Source organism: Cnephaeus nilssonii (genome assembly GCF_951640355.1).
Source record: "Cnephaeus nilssonii genome assembly, chromosome: 5".
Classification (NCBI taxonomy): Eukaryota; Metazoa; Chordata; class Mammalia; order Chiroptera; family Vespertilionidae; genus Cnephaeus; species Cnephaeus nilssonii.
The window spans coordinates 49,626,620-49,639,684 of record NC_137076.1 but is presented as its reverse complement, the minus strand read 5'-3'; positions in this window follow the sequence as shown (position 1 = coordinate 49,639,684).

Below are 13,065 nucleotides of genomic sequence, written 5' to 3'. Positions count from 1 at the left end.
GAGAAAAATAACAAGTAACAAATCTCTTACTCATTACCAAGACTGCACCCTTAACATCAAAGAAGCTTTGTGGATGACAACAACCCCAACCCCATTGAATGAATGACAGCTAAAATCATCCTAGAGGTGGGTAAGTGGTCAATCTCATAATTATTTACAAAAAAAAAAAAAAAAAGAGGAAATAAAGAGAAATACAACACATTCATCAAGAGGATGCTCAAGCACTATTCATCAATAACTATGAGTTTAACATAGTACCATTACATAATTATCACTGTTGTGCACTTCAGTGTGGACTGATCAAAGTCTTTGAAGTTAAACCAGGATTCTCCTAAACCCTAAACACAACACTTACTTTGGCCATTTTGTTGAAAAGTAACTCATATGGAGATTTGCTCCAAGTTAATGAAGATGGCTTGGTTTGCTCCACACTTGGTTGCTTGATTTTCTCCAGGGTTGTTGGAAGCCAATTCCAGCATGTCAGCAGGGCTGAAATCATCTGGAGAAGGCTGAGGGCATTTCACCAAACCTGAAAAGGATGCACAAAATGATTGCTTGCTGCCAGACAGCTGAGGGCATCTTAATCTACATGTTATTGCCTCCTCCTGGCCAAACACCTGAACAGCTATAGGCAAATTCTCCAATCTGACAATGGATTCTGTGTACCAAACCCTGGCCTTTGAAGTGTATATCTACCTTGCCTTAGGACAATTTGTGCTAATAAAAAGCAAGGGGTCCTGAGACAAGAGAGAACCTGGTTTCTTCAGCCAAACTCCTCTGGCCCCCCAAGTGCCTTCCAAAATTATGTTTCATCTCTGTACTCTTATTTAGTTTACACACAGCACTTCTCCAGATTCCTGAACCCTTCTATATGCTGGATCAAGACCACCGGCATTACAGGGTCCTGCATCCAGAGATATGTAACTTGGGAGAGGGCAGAATCCAATATATTACTCAGTTGATGAGGGGCCAGGAGGTGCCAGGACTGACCAGCAGACCCTGAACAATGGATGAATGATTACCCTGACACACATTTCTGTGAAAGAGAGGTTAAGGGACTGCTTGGCTATAGGAACTAAGCAGCCCTGTTCATCTGCCTCCTTAGGCTTTTATTGTAACAACAACTTGAACTAAAATCAACCTCTAGATACAATCAGCAGGGTAAGCATCCTTGAGAAAACACCTGCATCTGTAGTGTCTTTCAAACAAGGATGTTTTAAAGTCTAAACATAAAGACTCTAGTAAAATACCCATGGTAGATGCACAGTAGAGTATTAGTGGGTTAGTCTCAGCTTAGGGGACTACTTTTGTCTTCTCATGAGTGATTTAATGGATTCTCTTTCAGGGTAGGATTTGTGTAAGAGAAGAAGATGGGGCCAGCAGGGGAGGGGGAGGACAAAGAGACAGAGAGAGAAAGGAAGAGGAAAAAATAAGAGGAAGAAGAGAAGAAAGGCATTTGTAAACCAGTAATATCTCTATTCAAGAGCCTTAGGAACTTTATAAATTTCATCTACTTTGGTGTGGATAAGTCTGGGAAATTTTCCTTCCTTATAAATGAGTAGTCCTAAATCAAATTGAGGAATCTCTATATCCTATTCAATATACATAATAGCATAACAAAAAAGTAAAATAAAAAGTAACATTTATAAAATATTTCAGTGTTTACAGGCTGTTTCTAACTTCATTCTTGCAATAACTCCATTTTATTTGCACATTTCACAGAGAATTCACAGAGGTTACATTCCAAAGCAAAGATACATGGGGTCAGAGAGAAATATGATTAACTCAAAGATAATGTTTTAGAATTACTCCATTTAGTTTTTTGGATCTGAGCTAATTCTATTTTAGGAAAACATACTATAAATTGAACATCTTACTATGTTAATAGGAGCCAACAGTGAATTGAATTTCTATGTCCTCTTCCCATCTGTGAAGAAATTATTAGTCCTGTACCTTTACCAACTATAAAATGTGATGTCTCTAACAACTATAAAATGCGGTGGTGGTGTTCATCAGATTTAACTTAAAATTATATACTCTGCTATTTAAAAACAAGATACCAAAAATGGGATAAAAAAGATAATATAATAATTTATGAAATGCTGTGCTAGGCCCTACTAGCTAGGGGAATGTATTGCTTTATAGGGCTTAATTTTTCCACTAATTGATATACCCATGTTTGGGAATAAAGTTACCAAATGAAAATCAAATGCCACACTCTCATCAAATGTCACAAAGGATGACTTGTTTTCTCTTTAGCTATGAGATGTTGGCCAACTTATAAATTTAAAAAACTTGTAAATAAATAAGACCTTTATTTATAGTGTGAGTTAAGTTGCACAGAAATCTATGGTGATAACTCTAAATATTACACACATGTGCACAGTAGTAAACTAATCTTTCATTATAATCAATAATCATATCTACTTGGATCTTTAATACTCTGGTCAAAGGCTGGATCACTGCTCATGCCCACTCCTACTCCTCCCCCTCACCCCCTGCCAAAAATAATAATAATAAAAAATAATCAGCTTTTCCTCCTAGGCTACTTCATCTCAGAAATGGCCTCATTATGTATTCATTTAATAAAATTTCAATTTACACCCTTAATCTGCCTCCTTTCCCCATGCCCCCATATCAGCACTTTCTATATATATTCCACCCCTTATTGCCAAGGCCATTGCCAGTACCCTAATCTAAGCCACCATCTTTTTCTCACTTGGACCATTGCAATCGCTTCCTAACTCATCTCCCTGCTTCTACACTTGCCCCCTACAATTTATTATTCACATAGCAGCCCATTTTCAAAATACAAATCAGATTATAGCACTCCTCTACTTAAAACTTTCCAGCAGCTTTCCAATGTTCTTGGAACAAAATCCCAACCTCTTACCATGGTTTTCAGTCTTATGAAATCTATCTCCTGCCTACCTCTCCCATCTCCTCAAGTACCACTCTCTCAGGCTCTGATGTGCAGTAGGCACTCCCAAGTACTACCTATCATATCTTCCTATTCATTTACCTCATCATGCTGATTACAAAATAATGTTTCTTCACTTATGTTTTTTTCTTTTCCTTCTAGAAGATGAGCACCTTGAGAGTAACCCATAAAAGAGAGTCTATAATTACTTGTTAAAAAAATTGGGACATATGTCCTAACATTTTAATTTGAGACTATAAGAATTATATGCCTTTTAAAATTTAAAGATATTTTAAAAATAACCAATATATCTCTAAAAGAATATTATTCCTAATAACCTTAATATCTTTGAACTAGTCATTGTACTAACTATTGGCTTTAATCTTCCACCTTCTGAACACATTTTACGAATAAGAAGACTAAGATTTAGAGGTTAAATAATGTGTACACTGTCCTATATAATAAAAGCCTAATATGCTAAATGTCCAGTCATCTGGCCGTCTGTTCAACCAATCAAAGTGTAATATGCAAATGACATGCTAAGGCTGCTCAACTGCTCACTATGACATGCACTGACCACCAGGGGGCAGACGCTCCAATGGATAGGTTAGCTTGCTGCTGTGGTCTGGCTGAGAGGGACTGAGCCCTCCCTCAGTCCCTCCCCAACTGCCCAACCTCCCTCGTTCCTCCCCAGCCCCAATTGTGCACTGGTGGGGACCCTCGGCCTGGCCTGCGCCCTCTCCCAATCCGGGACCCCTAGGGGGATGTTGGAGAGCCAGTTTTGGCCCGATCCCACGGGCCTCTAGTAATAAATAAGAAGTGATAAAGTCAGAATGATGGAGACACAAAGCATTATTTCCATGGTATATTGCAGAGCTTCTAATTCATTCTTAGTCATTCAGCTAAGTTTTATTTAGAACCTACTATATGTCAGGTATTTGGTAGTTACTGGGTGGGATGTGGTCGGTGAGGAATATAAAATGGATTAGCATATAGATCCTGCCAAAGAGGTGCTCAGAGTTCAGTCTCCAGTGTAGAGACTCAAGGCTGCCTTGTTCAATGACAAGTGTGTTCTCTCGGTAGAACCCATCACCACGCATAGGAAAACTTATTTCAATTGGGATTTAGCAGAAATGAAGTCTGGAAAAAACACACGCTGTTAAAAGTGACTTGGTGAGTATTTTAAAAACTTTGAACAAAATATATACAATAGATGTCCTAGAACTAGATTGGTTAAATAATCAGTTCACAGATTCAGAACACACCACACCCCAGCTTCTTGGAAACCCACTTTTGGCGAGAAGTGTTACCACGCACACTGAGTCATTACATCTTCCTGGTTGTGTAAAGAATTTAGGTTCGGCTGACACACTGCTCAGAATTCTCATGAAGGATTCCTCCAGGTTTCAACATTTTACTTGTTCTGTCTCTTTCCTTGCCTCAGCAAATAGTCTGACTCCTTGACTTGGCTTATAATTAACATAACACTTTCAGAAACTCTAATAGCCCAGCTGCTGTCCCTTCTTTAATCTAGTTTCACCTCTTCCTAGGAACTAGTTTCTTATCTCCTTATCTTGTTCAAGCTGCTTCCCAACCCCTCTGGTATTCATTATCCATTGAGTTCATCCATCCCTGGATGTCTATGACTGATCTATGCTTGGTTGGATAGCCAACAGCAGTGGTTCTCACCCTTTCTAATGCCGCGACCCTTTCATACAGTTCCTCATGTTGTGGTGACCCCCAACCATAAAATTATTTTCGTTGCTACTTCATAACTGTAATTTTGCTACTGTTATGAATTGTAATGTAAACATCTGTGTTTTCCAATAGTCTTAGGCGACCCCTGTGAAAGGGTCGTTCGACCCCCAAAGGGGTCGCGACCCACAGGTTGAGAACCTCTGGCCAACAGAGGCCAAGGCAACAGCACCACCTGGGAAAGAGGCCCAAATGGTTCCTTGAAGTGATGGGGATTACCTAGAAGAGGAAATAGAGAGCAAGTGAGAATCAATCACAGGTGCTCTGATGGAAAATAAGCCATAAATCCCCATGGTCCTCCATTCTTCCACCTGGGCTTGCCTCTTGTTCATGCCTTACAGCAGGGAAGCTCCCTCGTCTAAAATGCTTCAGAAACAAGCATCAGGAGCCAGCTTTATTTCTCCAGCTTCGCTCACCATCGTCCCATTCATGCAGTATGTGTGGTAGTCCATACTCTCTTACCACCAGTTCTCAGCACAAGCTGTTCCCTTTACTTGAATTACTCTTTCCTTTCTGCTCTCCTCCCTCCATTTCTGAGTAACTTTTGCTGTCGAGGTCTCAGATTAAACATAACTTCCTACAAGAACTTTCCCTAACAGCCTCCAATAAGCAAGAAAGATCCTGCTGCTATGTGATCCCAAACTCTCTTGTGCCTCTGTTCCTTCTCAGAGATTTTAGATAATTACCTATCAACCATGATCTCCCATAGACTAGAAACGCTGAGAGTAGTAATCATGTCTCTCACGCCCCCTAGTGTAGCCTAGTACCTGGCAGAGTTCATACATTGAAACTAATCCAATATTTATTGCTGAATGCATATATAAAGAGAGATCAAGTTATGCTCCTCAGTTAATATCTGATACTCCATCATTTAAGTCGAGCCTCAACAATTCAAAAACAACTGGCTCAAAATCAACATTTATTCAGCTGAACTCTTTTGAGCTTGAGGAAGAACCCATCACCACTGCCTACTTCTGTCGGTTCACATGGAAACACACCTTGTAACCAAAGGAAACCTGGAATATAGCTCTACTGACTTCAAGTCTTGAGCAAGGGAACCAGTCAAGACTTGCTTTGTTGCAACTAAAATAAACTAAATTCAAAATGGTATAATAAGAAGAAAGAAAAGGGAGAGAGGAAGGACCCTTGTTAATTTATGTAAAGAGAGCTGGCCTCTTTCCCAGTTCTTCCCAGGACTCCGCCAGCATTAGGAGTCTCCACCTGTCTAGCCATCCACCTAGGTTACTTTCTTGCCTCAACCTCTGTGTTAGCTTCAATCTATTCAGTGAGAGGAACATTCACAGGGTTTTCTATAGACACTTTCAGCACTCTCTCAATGTTCATACATAAAATCCCAAAGAGCCCTGGCCAGTGTGTCTTGGTTGGCTGGAGTGTACACTGAAAGGTGGTGGTTCGATTCCTGGTCAGGGCACATATCAGGTTTCAGATTTGATCCCCGGCTGAGGTGTGAGTAGGAGACAAACTATCGATCTCTCTCTCTCTCTCTCTCTCTCCTTCTCCCTCTCTCTAAAATATCAATAACTTTTTTTTAACCCCAAAGAAAGATTTTGGGATCAACCTGGCTGACTTGGGACAGGTCCCTATTCTCAGGCTAATCACTGGAGATAAGAAAATGGGGTATTATGATAGATTATACCTATAATTTGAGATCTAAAAGACAAGAACAAGTAAAATTTCAAACAGAATATCTCTAAAGGCAAGAAACATAGGTAAAGATACATTATTTCACCAAGCACATATTCAATCTATCTTACCTAATAATAGAGAAACATGTAAATTGACTGCACCTTCGCTATGCCCACAGCCAATCAGAGTGAGTATGCAAATTAAGCCGAAAACATGGCGGCAGCCCCGCCCCCTAGCCGCTCCAGGCCTGTGGGAGTCGAAGAAGTCACGCGTTAGCGCCTGAGGCTGGCTGCAGCCACGGAGACCAAGAAGCCGTCTGCCCCGTGATCCCAGGCTGCAGCCAACCTCAGAAGCCTCACATCTGCCTGCCCCACGTCCTGGGGAGACGGAGAAACCGGGCCCCAGCGCCTGAGGCTGGTGTGGCCCGGGAGACGAAGAAGCCACCTGCCCCATGTCTGCCTGCCCACGTCCTAGGGGAGACTGAGAAACCGGGTTATGAATTTCCATGTGCAGTCAACCAAAGCAGATGATCCTCAGTACCTGAGGCTGGGTGCGGCCCGGAAGAAGAAGAAACCGCCTGCCCTGTGATCCCAGGCTACAGCCAGCTGGAGAAGCCGCCCGCCCCATGTCCACCTGCCCCATGTCCTGGGGGAGACTGAGAAACCGGGCCCCAGCGCCTGAGGGTGGATACGATCTGGGAGACAAAGAAACCTCCTGCCCCCTGATCCCAGGCCTCAGCCAGCTGGAGAAGCTGCTCGCCCCACATCCTGGGGGAGATGGAGAAACCGGGCCCCAGTACCTGAGGCTGGCTGCAGCCCGGGACATGAAGAAGCCGCCTGCCCTATGATCCCAGGCTGCAGCTAGCCGAAGTCGCCCCCACTGCATCCCAGGGAAGATGGAGAAGCCACCCACCTGTGGTCCAGGCACCAGCACCTGCAGCTGGCTACAGCCTAGTAGACGGAGAAGCCACCTACCCCGCAGTCCCAGGCACCAGCACCTGCGGCTGGCTGTGGCCAGGGAGACAGAGAAGCCGCCCACCCTGCGGTCCTAGGTGCCAGCACTTGCGGCTACAGCACAGGCAAAGCCACCTGCCCTCCATCCCCTGAGGCTGCAGCCAGCCTGTGCACCTATGGCTGACCAGAGGGAGGGAAGCCCGGATCCTGGGTGCCTGTGGTTGGCTGGAGGAGGGAATCCTGGGTACCGGGTGCGGGCCGAGGCAGAGGTGGTTAGGGGCAATCAAGCCAGCAGGGGAGCAGTTAGGGACAATCAGGCTGGCAGGCAGAAGCAGTTAGGGGCATTCAGGCAGGCAGGGGAGCGGTTAGGAGCCAGCAATTCTGAATTGTGAGAGGGATGTCCAACTGCCGGTTATCCCACGAGGGGTCCAAGATTGGAGAGAGTGCAGGCAAGGCTGAGGGACACCCTCCCCACTGACCCCCGTGCATGAATTTCATGCACTGGGCCTCTAAGTATATATATATATATAAGCCTAAGTGACTGAATAAGCAGTTGCTATGACACACACTGACCACAAGGGGACAGACGCTCAATGCAGGAACTGCCCCTGGTAATCAGTGTGCTCCCATAGCCAACCTCCCGTGGCTGGCTAACCTCCCGCCGTCCCTCCCCCCCCCCCCCCAGGCCAGCTGCCCCGATGGCCCTGATCGGGGTGGGCTGGCCAACCCACCTTCCATGGCCCATCCCCCTGGCCGGCCCGATCGCCCTGATTGCAGGCCAGGCTGAGGGACCCCACCTGTGCACAAATTTGTGCACTGAGCCTCTAGTCTATAAAAATATCATCTTTTTCCAGACTTTTAGACTTCTTAATATGCTTCTTAGACTAGAGTTGTGCTTTTAAATAATGTTCATTATATAAGTAAAGGTCAAGATATTTTGGTGACTTTTTAAATTCTCACCTGTGGATATGTTTATTTATGAGAGAGAGGGAGAGAGAGAGAGATTGAGAAAGAGGGAGAGACATTGATGTGAGAAAGAAACATCAATCAGTTGCCTCTGATACACTCCAGGACAGGGGGTCAAACCCGTAACCTAGGTGTGTGCCCTGACCAGGAATTGAATCTGCAACCTTTTGATGTATGAACCAATGCTCCAACTAACTGAGCCACCTGGCAGGGCTTTTAGTGACTTATTTTTATCTTTCTTTGTTTTGTAAAAGAACCACTTTCCTCAACCATCCCTTGAGGGGTCCCAGATTGGAGAGGGTGCAGGCTAAAATTAAATGTTAATCATTGCCAAATTCTCAATCGGGGCTGTTCAGGCTATAAGCAAAGCTGTGGAGCTCAAAGGCTGCCATATTAAAAGGAATATTTCTTTCTTTTTTGTTAATCCTCACCAGAGGATATTTTTCCTTTTTTTTTTTTTTTGAGAGAGAGAGAGAGTGGAAGGGAGGGGGAGAGACAGAGAGAGAGAAACATCCATGTGAGAGAGACACATATATTGGTTGCCTCCTGCACACGCCCCCACCAGGGCCAGGATTGAGCCTGCAACAGAGATATGTGCTCTTGACCAGGAACTGAACCCTTCAGTCTGCAGGCTAACGCTATACACTGAGACAAACTGGCTAGAGCAAAAGGGAATATTTATTAACAATGAAGTCTCAAAATGCTGTTGCCATCCTATTTTTTCCCCTCACTACACTGAATTAATGCTTTCAAAACAATTATTAGTCAATCCTCACAGTCTTGTGTAAGAAATTTTAATGTGTAAGCTTAGTGCAGTAAACTAAGGGATGGCTAGAGATTTACCCTTAGACTAAATGGTAAAAATAAACTGGAATAGAATGAACATAATTTAAGAAGATCATCCACTTTGATAAACTAAATTATCTAGAGGAATGGACACCTGGACCCAGGTTATTTTATGCTTTCAATCCAGCAGAGTACTTCTCAGAGCAGGAAAACCAATTTAACAGATATTAGAAGATTCTGTAAAATAAAACATGTTTCATTTGGACTAAACTAAAAAAAAAAAAAACTGATAAAATGGCTGATAAACACCATTTCAATGTAAAATTTCCAATCAAGTTGAAAAAAATTTTAAAGTCTTTGTTCTTTAATAAATCTGCTAAGTTATTGTACTATGAACTACTAGTTATTTTAAGTTTAAATGTGCATTCGGTGCTTAATCAATTTATTTTATTATCTTTACACACATCTTACAGAAAAAAATATTTGTAAAAGCTGTATTTATCATTGGTATGCACATGGAAAAATACGTTTTCAAAGAAATGGATAAATATGGCTTCAAAGTTTCCGTTTCCTTGACAGTCCACTTAATAAAATATTGGTGAATTAATTCAGAAAAAACGAAACATTGGATGCCTTCTTTAATTTGCAGCTTTTTGCGGCTGCTGTTTCTATTATGTGTTAGGCACTTGGCCTGTTTTTGTTGTTGTTGTTGTTGTTGTTGTTGCTGTTTTGATAGCTGTGTTTAATCCTTGAAACCTTACAAGGTAAGCATTAATATTCCCATTTTACAGACAAGGAAACAGAGACTCAATTAGGCAACCTGCCCAAGGCCACCAGGCAGGCCACTCAGAAGACAGCAGCCTGGCTCCACATTGAAGTCTATGCAGCTCCTGTGCTGTCTCTTTAGGCCTCACAGCTTCAAGCAAAACAAATGTCATGAGCTGGCAATTAACTACGACTGCCTGGTGAATTTCCTTTCCAGGGCTCAGCTCCAAGTCCCTTTTCATGTCTATTATAAAAAGGAGATTCATGTCTAGGTAGATGACTAAATTAAATGGCCTTTAAGGTCATTTTGAAGGACACAGAAACATTCTGAAATTTCAAAAACCTTGGAAAATATCCACTTTTTTCAGGTAAGTGTTCAAGCTAACAGCAGGTGAAAAATATTATCTCTCTGTATTAGTGTTAGTCTTTTTTTTTTTTTTAATATATTTTATTGATTTTTTACAGAGAGGAAGAGAGAGGGATAGAGAGTTAGAAACATCGATCAGCTGCCTCTTGCACACCCCCTACTGGGGATGTGCCCGCAACCAAGGTACATGCCCTTGACCGGAATCGAACCTGGGACCTTTCAGTCCGCAGGCCGACGCTCTATCCACTGAGCCAAACCGGTTTCGGCTAGTGTTAGTCTTTTATAAACATATTTTTTTATTGATTTCAGAGAGGAAGGGAGAGAGAAAGAGATGGAAACATCAATGATGAGAATCATTGATTGGCTGCTTCCTGCGCACCCTACACTGGAATTTGCAACCTGGGCATGTGCCCTGACAGGGTTCGGGGAATCGAACCGTGACCTCCTGGTTCATAGGTCGATGCTCAATCACTGAGCCATAGAGAGAATGAGGTATGTTTTTTGGTTAATCTTCACCCAAGGATATTTTCCCATTGATTTTTAGGGAGAGTGGGAGGGGGAAAGACAGAGAGAAACATCAAATTAGGGAGGAACTTGCAACCAAGGTACACTGCCTTTGACTGAAATTGAACCTGGGACCCTTTGGTCCTCAGCCAATGCTCTATCCACTGAGCCAAACCAGGTAGGGTGATGGTGAGTTTTGTAATAAAGAACCAAGATTCTAGCATCATGGTCTATTATACATTTTTAAAAATATGTTCATAATACTTCTTAAGGGTTGAAATGTGTTTCCCCAAGATAGTCAAGTCCTACATGTACCCAGCTATATTTAATAAAGCTGCTCTACACTAGACCTCTATATTTACTTAAACTATTTTGTGTATCATTGCTAGATTTTAAACTATTCCTGGTTATTTTAAATATTAGTCAAAATATGAGATAGAAAAGATAATATGCTTTTCCATGTGCAGTCAACCAAAGCAGAGTAAAATGAGACCATTAACTTCTCTGCAATTTGTTTGCCAATAATTCAGCCTAAGATTGTCTATAAATGTTTGGGTATTAATAATCTACTAAAATTCTTCAGCTTTTCAGACATATTTTGCTATTAATTCAGGCATCCTCCACTGTGCAGCTGAACTTTAAATGAAGACAAAATGTTTGTTGAATAGTCATGTAGAAGAAATCTTCTTTCCCTTTGCCGTAATCATAAATTTGACTAAGCTTGCCTTCAGTGGCTCATCACAGGCAAAGCCTCATGTCACTACATGGGAAATTTATTAGTCAGGATAATCTGGATTCAGTTGTTAAACCAGCTAAAAATTTAACTATTCCTGGTCAAAAGTGGAAAACTATATTCCTAGTCAAAACTGATAAAGGAGGTACACAAGTTTTTGATCCAGGTAGTAATTACATGGTTGTGATCATTCATCAATCTGTGTGCCTTTCTGTTTGTAAAATACACTTCAATTAAAAATTTGACATGGTATTGCAAAATACTGAAAACCAGCACTGCAATCTCATTCAAAACTGTACAAAGTCTTCAGGTCACAGGTCCCTTCCCCTAATCTGTATGGTCCGTCACCCCTCCCATGGCATCAGATTTATTCTGTAGAGAAATTGAACAGAAGAGGCTCAGGACTCTTCAGATACTGGGAAAGCCCTTGGTGAGGTGGGCATAAATCTGCAAACAGGGATTCTGTGAAAGGGCACCTACTAAACTGGGGAATCTTAAGCCACCTTTTCATACTTGATTCCCAGAATTGATGGCATCTGGGCATATTCTTCCCCAGATACAGGAAGGTAACTCTCTGGAGAAACTGAACCTGAATCCAACCTACAGAAAAAGACAAAGTCTGAAATTACTAACGTGCTGCCTGATCATCTTAAATGGCTTCCCAATCACATTTGCAAATTCTTTCCCTCCTCAGCAATTCATTTGAACTTGGAAACTTCAAAGTTCATTTAAGGCTAATAGGCTCTTGACTAAGTATCTCCTCCTATTAGGATGTTTCCTTTTTATTTTTATTGATTTCAGAGAGGAAGGGAGAGGGAGATAGAAACATCCATGATGAGAATCATGGACCGGCTGCCTCCTGGACGCCCCCTACCGGGGATGGAGCTCACAATCTGGGCATGTGCCCTTGACAGAAAATCAAACTCGGGACCCTTCAGTCCGAAGGCTGACTCTATCTACTGAGCCAAACCGGCTAAGGCTGGTTTCCTCTTAACAACTATTTTGCTTCCTTTCAAAAAGAAGGGAGCCCTAGCTGGTTTGGCTCAGTGGATAGAGCAGCAACCTGCAGTCCAAAGGATCCCGGATTCAATTCCGGTCAAGGGCACATACCTCAGTTGCAGGCTCAATCCCTGGTCTGGGTTCATGCAGGAGGCAACCAATAGATGTATTTCTCTCACATGGATGTCTTTGTTTTTCCCTCTCTCTTATACTCTCCCTAAAATCAATATCCTTAGGTGAGGAATAAATAAATAAATAAATGAATGAATGAATGAATGAATGAATGGAAAAGGAACTTACCAGAAAAATAATTCTAAATTTCAAAATAACGATTCAGTAAGTTAGAATTATCAACTTTCGATTTGAGTTAGAATCTACATAAGGGAGATTAAATCTGCCCTAAAAAGTTTCTCTCTATTCTTCCATACATTTTCTAAGTACAGAAAAAAACTGCTTCAATACCCTCTACTGAAACAGGTAAATGGAATTTCCCACAACACACAGTCCGATAAATACATATTGAAACTAAAGAAAAGTTTAGCAAATAAAACACTTACAAAAAAATAAAATCATTCCTTTTATTGCAAAACAATAATTTAACGATCTCTGTGCTTTTCCTTATAATAATAAAATAAGAAGTGACAGCTGATGTTCAAAACTGGAAACCAGG